The sequence below is a fragment of the Triticum aestivum genome, chromosome 3D (genome assembly GCF_018294505.1).
Source record: "Triticum aestivum cultivar Chinese Spring chromosome 3D, IWGSC CS RefSeq v2.1, whole genome shotgun sequence".
In the NCBI taxonomy this organism is placed as follows: domain Eukaryota; kingdom Viridiplantae; phylum Streptophyta; class Magnoliopsida; order Poales; family Poaceae; genus Triticum; species Triticum aestivum.
Genome location: NC_057802.1, coordinates 480,800,798 through 480,808,935, shown reverse-complemented (window position 1 = coordinate 480,808,935; position 8,138 = coordinate 480,800,798).

Here is an 8,138-nt window from a genome sequence, read left to right as displayed (position 1 = left end):
ACATGGGGTCTAGTTTTGAAGATCTCGTCGAGACGGATTTAATGGTGAAAACGGATTTTTAAATCGCTTTTTAATTAGGAGATAAAACATTTTTAAGTCGAAAACCAAAAAGATTTCTGCTGATGTCATCTATTCATACGTGGCAAAATGAGTGGTGATGGAGGCGTGTGGGCGATGTGCAAACGCCCACACGTGTGGGCGTTAGTTTTTCCGTTTTCCTATTCCATGTGGGAGGTGAAATCCTACTAGGACTAGGGAGTCCTAGTAGGACTCCACACTTTGGGCGCCCTATGAGGGCCGGCCTCCTCCTCCCTCCATCCTTTATATACGTGGCCAGGGGGCACCCCATGGACACACAAGTTCATTGTTTCCAGCCGTGTGCGGTGCCCCCCTCCACCATAATCCACCTCAGTCATATCATTGCAGTGCTTAGGCAAAGCCCTACGCCGGTAGCTTCATCATCACCGTCATCACGCCGTCGTGCTGACGATGCTCTCCCTCGACACTCTACTGGATCGTGAGTTCGTGGGACGTCACCGAGCCGAACGTGTGCAGATCATGAAGGTGCCATATGTCGGGTGGTTGGTGCGACATATGCCAAGGGATGGCTTATCATTGTGGGAGCCAATAAAACGTCGCCGGTGCCTGGAAACGGGATGAGGCGAAGACATGCACGCCGGCGAATCTTACCCAGGTTTGGGGCTCTCCGAGGAGATAACACCCCTAGTCCTGCTCTGCGGGGTCTCCGCATGATCACTAGATCGATAAGGGGTAGCTACAATCGCTCCTCGAGCTGTGGAGATCAAGGGAGAAGAAGAACAAGGCTGGCTCTTGCTTCTCTCTATCTATGGTGGGTGTGCTATGCTTAGAAGGCAGCTCTATGCTCAGAGGCCAACTATGCTTGGGTGCGAACCCTTTGCATGGGTGCTCCGGGGGGTTTATATAGGCCTACCCCCCGGGGGTACAATGGTAATCCGGCTGGGCTCTGGCCCCAGCCGTCAGTGTCTTCGCTCGCCAGCTTCTTCGCCGGCTGCTGGGTCCCGCTGGCTGGTGGGTCTCGCCGGCTGCCGGCTACTCGATCGACAGGCCGGCCCCACCGCATAGGGTCTTGTCGGCGGCTGCTTACTGTAGCCTCGCCTGTGATGACGAGGGCTTTGTCGAGGTAAGCGTGGCTACAGTGGGCCGCCTCGGGGCTATCACTGTAGCCTTACCTCGTCTTGTCTCCTTAATGGGGCTCCTGCTTCGAGGAAGGGGGTAGCCGGCTTCGGGAGGCCGGCTACGCTCTTGGCCGACTGGGAAAGGCCAGGCCGCCTTTACGCCTCTCTCTGGCCAAGGGGCCCGCCGCCCGCGGGCTGTACGGGAGTCAGTCGTGGGTGACATCGAGGCCAACATGGCTACAGTGCCGAGCCGCACGGGAGACGTCCGTCCCGTACGGCCTCCTGTAGCCACGTCCGCCTCGGGCTTCGGGGGTAGTGGGCCGCACTGTGGCCACACCCCGTCATGTCGCCGTTATGTGGAAGTGGTTTGGGGTGGTTGTGGTCTTGGCCGGCTCCTTGGAGTCGGCGTCCTTCTTGGCCGGCTACCTGGAGTCGGCCACCCCGTAGTCGTCCTGGGGAGGAGTTGGTGAGGCTGGGTCGCCTTCCGGGAGTCGGCTTTAGTGGTAACCGGCCAGGGAAGGCGGCCCAATGCTCGGAGTGCTCGGAGGCCCGAAGGCCTGATAATTTTTTCAGAAGAACCAGGGGCAGTCGGTTAGGCTACCCATGGCCATTTACTCCGACAGTAGTCCCCGAAGCTGATTGGGCTTCGAGGTGGAGTGGGGTTTGAGAAGCTCGATCAGCTTCCTATCATGACAAGCCGGCAGCTGGGAGCCGGCCTTAGTCAGGCGCGCCGCCTGAGTCGAAATCTTCTGGAGTCGGAGGGTGGAAACTCGCTGGCACGTGCACCGGGCCGCGGGCCGGCCACGGGCCGTCGGCGAGCCACGTGGCCGGAAAGCCTGCCAGCCCACGCGCGTGACGGGACATCGCCGCAGGGAGGGGGCCCGCCACGTCCACGCCCCGGCCCAGGCGCGGATCCTTTGTATCCCGAAATCGCCCGCACGTTCCATGCGGCAGTTTCGGCTCGCATTTACGCGCAATAATCGCGAGATGTGGGGGGAGTGGGCGCAGTTAATCCCACGTCCCCCCCACGTCCGGCCTCTTCGGCCTCGTGAAGCTATAAGTAGGGGGAGGTGGAGGGCGGCAGGCCTTCGCACGCTCCTCCTACTTCCATCGTCTTCTTCCCTCGCTCGTTCCCGCGACAGCGCCTTGCCGCCGCGCTCTTCCACCGCACGCTCCTCCGACGCCGTGCTAGCTCTCGCCATGCCTCCCCACGTAGAGCAGCTTGGCGGGGATTGGGATGGCTCCATCGTCCATGACGACCACGTCGACTTCCTCCGCGACACGCGGCGGCTGCCCGGCGCGGACAAAGTGGCGGTCCGCCTAGCGCCGGCGAAGGAAATCAGGCCGGAGCCGCAGGAGGGCGAGCGGGTGGTCTTCCGCTCACACTTCCTGCGCGGCTTTGGCTTGCCAGTGAGCGCCTTCTTCCGCTCCTGGCTGGAATTCTATCAACTCCAGCCGCACCATCTCACCCCCAACGCGGTGGTGCTGCTGTCTGCCTTCGTCACCCTGTGCGAGGGCTACCTCGGCGTCCTCCCCACCCTTGAGCTCTGGGGGGAGTTCTTCCAGTCGAAGCTGGGCACGCGCATGCGGGGCGTGCCGGCTCAGACTGGCGCCTTCATCGCGTCGCGGAGATCGGCCGCCGACAACCCCTTCCTGGTCATCACGCTAATCCAATCGGTGAAGAAGTGGCAGAAGTCATACTTCTACGTGCAGAACATCGCTCCGCGGGGCGACTACATCAACCTGCCGGCTTACGTAGCCGGCCCACTGGCGGGCAGGCTGCCCCAGTGGTCCTTCCGGGCTGTGACGCTGTCGCAGGCAGGAAACGCCGCCATCGCCCGACTGCGGGTGATGGTCCAGTCGGAGGGCCTAACGGGGCCCGACCTTCTGGCTGCGTTCGTCACGCGCCGGGTTCTTCCGCTCCAGAGCCGGCCTCATCTGATTTGTCAGATGAGCGGCCAGCTCGATCCGAGCCGCATGTGCACCCAGGAGATGCCGCGCCACCAGGTCGCCTACATGGTGAACTACCTCGCAAACTGCCAACTCTCTGAAGAGTGGCAATTCGGCAAGGAGCCATATAGCCGTGCCAGTCCTCCGCCTACGGTACGCTCACCTTGTCTCTTTTCCTCTCTCTCTCTCTCAGCCCTGTTGCCGAGTATCTCTTGGCCAATTCTGACTTAGTCGGCTTTGCTCTTCGACAGAGCCCTCTGCTTCGGCCGGCCGGCGGGTCAAACGCGGAGCGTCGCTTCGTCCCCGACCGGACCGAACACGACCTGGAAGACCCCGACCTGGGGGCGGTCCATATGGACGACGCCGTCGAGCCGGCCGGCGGCCAAGCCGGCGACGAAGCGGGCGGCTCCGGGTTCACTGCTACTTTCGATGACTGGCCGGACGAAGATGAAGCCGGAGCCGTCCCGCGCCGCCAGCCGGCATCAGGACGCGACGCGGGTTCCTCCGGCGCGCAGCCTGCTCGGGGTGGAGGCCAGAAGCGCCGCGCTGCCCAGGGCTTGTTCGGCAGCCGAACGAAGAAGTCCAGGGGCGGGGCGGCAGCCACCAGGCGGGAAGAGGCGGCCGCGAAGGCGGCTCGCTTCCGCAAAGTGGTGAAGCAGCCGCAGACCGTGTCGGCGTAAGTTCTCTTTCTCTGTGTACTCTCTTTCTTTCTTCTCTTTGGTGGTTCTTGAACTCTCGTCTTTTTCTTCGACGATCAGAGCTCCGTTGTCACTTGAGCGGGCGGCTGCCGGTTCCGTCGTCGAGTCGCCAAGGGGCTCTGGGAGCACCACCCGCCGCATGGACCCCCGCGCCGCCCTCCAGAAGGCGACGAAAAGGAACGCGCGGGAGGTGCGGGAGGAGCAGGAGGCACGGGAGGCGGAGGCACTGAAGGTAGCCGCCGCCCAGGCGGCTCGGGAGGAAGAGGCGGCGAAGGCGCTCGCCGAGGCCGCAGCCAAGGCCCAGGCAGAGGCTGAGGCCGCGGCGGTGGCAGGGGAGGTTCTGATGGTCACCCCCCTGCGCACCATGGCGCCTGGGGACACGGAGCCCTCGCCAGGGGGAGCCAGCGGCGGCCAGCCAGGGCTGGGGGGAAGCGGCGACGACGTCATCATCTTGGAAAAGGTGCCGGAGCCGACCCCTCCGACTAGGGCGGCCCAAGGCGGCCAGCCTGAGCCTGCGCCCGCACAGTCGGCGGAGGGCGAGCCGGCCGCGGGGGCTGAGGTGGCGGTCCGGGTTCCGCCAAGCCGGCGTGCAGGGAAGGCCGCGTCGGAGCCGCAGAAGGCCGCGTCGGAGCCACAACTGGCCGTGGGCTCTAGCTCGTCGGTCCGAGACGCGGAGGCGGCCAGTGCTACCTCGGGGTGGACGCCAGGCGGAGGGTCAGCCGTGGTGAACGTCGCTGCACAAGACGTCCGGACCCGGCTCCAAAGCCAAGCCGCGGCGCTGAGGCAGTTCACCGACGAATTCCTCGCAACGCGGGCGGCCATCCGGGTTAGTATTCCCATCTGGTTCTTTCTTGATCTAGATTTCTCTCGTGGGGGCGCGCCAGGGCACCCACTGGGTGTAGTCCCCGAGTTCCGAGTCGGCTGCTGAGCGGGCGGCTTGGAACTTCTTGGAGGTCTTGTCTTTGCTGTCTTTGTTCTCACTTCGGTCTTCTGTCCGTCTTGCAGGACTACCACAACCTCCGAGCGGCCGCCTTCAACTCCCAGGCTCGAGAGCTGACTCAGAAGACCGCCGACCTTACTGAGAGCCGAGGTATGTGACTTGATCTTTATCTCATGTGGGGGCGCGTCAGCGCACCCACTGGGTGTAGTCCCCGAGATTCGGGCCGACTGCTGAGCAGTCGGCTCGCATCTTCCTTGACGATTTCTTATTGTTCTTCTTCTTCTGCCGTCTCTGCAGCGGCCAACGCCAGTCTGAGGGCACAGCTGGGGGAGTCCCAGACTGCTCTTCGTGTCAAGGACGCCGAGCTCGCCGCCTTGGTGCAGGAGCGCGACCGCCTGGTCAAGAAGCTAGCCGACCAGGAGGAAAGCCACAAGGCGGCACTGAAGGCGGCGCAGGACCGCGAGGCCACTCTCCAGGCCGAGTTCGAGACGGAGGCGGCCGGCTGGGCAGAGGCCAGGCAGACCCTGGTCTCCGGCTATGGCCAGATCGAGGATCTGGTTGACGGTAAGCCGTCTATCTCTTCGTCCTTTCTTGCCATCTGCCACTTTGGCTTGTTTTCTGATTTTGGTGTTCTTTTCTTCCTTTCTTCTTCGCGCAGAGTATTTCCCTGGCTATTCGACTGCCGCCAACCAGGCCATCGAGGCCCGTCGCCAAGCGAAGAGGCAGGCCGGCTTCGAGATCTCGCCAACCGCCGGCCGCTCGCTGGAGGAACAGCTCCTGGCGATCCAGGCTCGCATGCAGCCGGCTCACCGGCTGCTCCGCCGGCTTCAGTGTGCCGGGGCGCAGGTCTTGGCCGCCCTCTGGCCCGGCCAAGCGGTCCCTCGCACTCCCAGTCGGACCGCCGATTGGCTGGAGGTAGCAGTCGGCCGCTTCGAGGCTTGGAAGGCGTCGGCGGCTCGCTCCGGTGCCAGGCAAGTGCTGGAGTTCGTCAAGGCCTGGTATCTCGGCCTGAACCTGGACCAGCTGGCTACCTGGCGGCAGCAAGCCGACACGGAGCTGGAGCCGGCGCGGCCGGCCATCATTCGGCGGGCTTCGGCGATCGCCGACTACACCGACACCAGTGTCTTCGCCCCCGAGGTGGACGACAATGGAGTCGCCCAGCCGGAAGATTGGTTCGGGCTGGACCCGGTGTACGGCGAGGACTCGGCGGAGGAGATCGACTCCAGCGACGAGGGCGAAGAGGAGGAGAAGGAGGGTGAGGACGCCGAGCCGGCTGATGGAGTAGCCGGCCAGCCTCAGCCTGACCGCACCTCCAGCACTACGTCGCGCGCGAGTGCGTCTCCTGCCGCCGGAGGTGGTCAAGCCGGGACCCGCTAGGCAGCCACTCCTTCAGCCGGCGAGGCCGCCTTCACCGACCAGCTCGGCCTTCATGTCGTGCCCTAGTCTTCTTTTCTTTTGTTTTCCTGTCTTGTTGCTTTTGAACAATGTTTGGTTAAGTCTGCACAATTCCACCCACTGGGTGTATTCGAACTTAAGTCTGTTGCCGACCTGTTGGCGGCTTTTATGTATATATAGTTTATGCAATATGGCCTTTCCTTGTACTTTTTGCTTTTTGTCCTTCTGCTTTTTTCCTTTGCCGCCCTCCCTTGGTTGCCGTCTCCCCAGTCAAACAGTTGCTCTGCAATCTGTAGCTGGGGAGTGCCTGGCCGATTGGGGAGGGGGAAGTACTTCAGCTCTGCTGGACTAAAGCTAAGTTTTTTTTAGGAAGCCGGCCAGCCGGCTGCTTTGACAGCCGGTAGGCATATTTGGAGGCCGTCTTTTTGCTATATAGGTTAGTTGTTCCTTAGCCGTTTTTCGTGCAAGCGTCCTTTCTGTCTTGCCTCTTGCTAGTCGGGCAGTCAGTTCTTTGAGCTGCGACTTGCAATAAGAGGGGACTCGGGAGCCGGCGCACTACTTTTCTGACTTTAGGAAAAACTTGCGATATAGCTCAAGGCGGCCAGTCCCCGGGCCGACTAGTCAAACCCGGTGCCGGACAAAAATTCGAAATGTAATAATACATTCATGGATATGACACTAGTCGTTCATAGATAAACAAAGGCAGTCCCCGAGTATTGTTCGGGGGGGCTGTTGGTTTGTACTTAATACAAAAGGGGAGCGTGATACATACTGCTTTTCAGCTGTAAAATCGTCTTAGGAGGTTTGCGTTCCATGGTCGCTCCGACTCCTTGCCGGAGTCGTCTCTCTTGCGTGCTCTTGGTTTTTGCGCGTCGATCAAGTAGTAGGAGTCGTTGCCGAGTGCCTTGCTGACGACGAAGGGGCCTTCCCAAGGGGCCGAGAGCTTGTGTTGGCCGGCTGTTCGCTGGATCAGCCGGAGCACAAGGTCGCCCTCTTGGAAGGATCTTGGCTTGACCTTGCGGTTGTAGTAGCGGCGCAGCCCTTGCTGGTAGATGGCGGACCGGCTGAGGGCTAACAGCCGGCCTTCTTCCAGTAGGTCGACGCCGTCTTCTCTTGCTTCTTTGGCTTCCTCCTCCGTGTACATGGTGATCCGAGGCGAGTCGAACTCGATGTCTGTGGGGATGACAGCCTCGGCACCGTACACGAGGAAGAATGGAGTGAAGCCGGTTGACTTGTTGGGTGTGGTGCGCAGACTCCAGAGGACAGCCGGCAGCTCTTCGAGCCAGCAGCCGGCCGATCGCTCCAGTGGTACAACCAGTCGGGGCTTGATGCCGGAGAGGATGAGTCCATTTGCTCCCTCGACCTGGCCATTTGACTGCGGGTGGGCAACGGACGCTAAGTCCAGTCGGATGCCCTGCGTCGCGCAGTAACGTGCCAGTGCTCCTTTGGCGAAGTTCGTGCCGTTGTCGGTGATGATGCTGTGCGGCACGCCGTACCGAGTAGTGATGTCGGTGATGAATGTTACGGTAGTCGGCCCGTTCAGCTTCTTAATCGGTTTGGCTTCGATCCACTTTGTGAACTTGTCCACAGCAACGAGTAGATGTGTCAAGCCGCCGCGGGCTGTCTTGAAAGGGCCTACCATGTCCAGTCCCCAGACGGCAAAAGGCCAGGTGAGGGGAATGGTCTTGAGTGCAGAAGCCGGCAGGTGTTGCTTGGAACTAAAAACTTGGCATCCTCTGCAGCTCTTGACTATTTCTTTAGCATCCTCCAAGGCAGTCGGCCAGAAGAAACCATGGCGGAAAGCCTTGGCCACAAGGGATCTTGAGGCTGCGTGGTGGCCGCATTCGCCTTGGTGGATGTCTTTGAGGATTGCCACTCCTTTTTCTGGCTCGACGCAACGCTGGAAGACTCCAGTGACGCTGCGCTTCACAAGCTCCCTGTTGATTATTGTGTATGCTGCGGCTCGTCGTTGCACTAGTCTTGCTGAGATCTCATCAG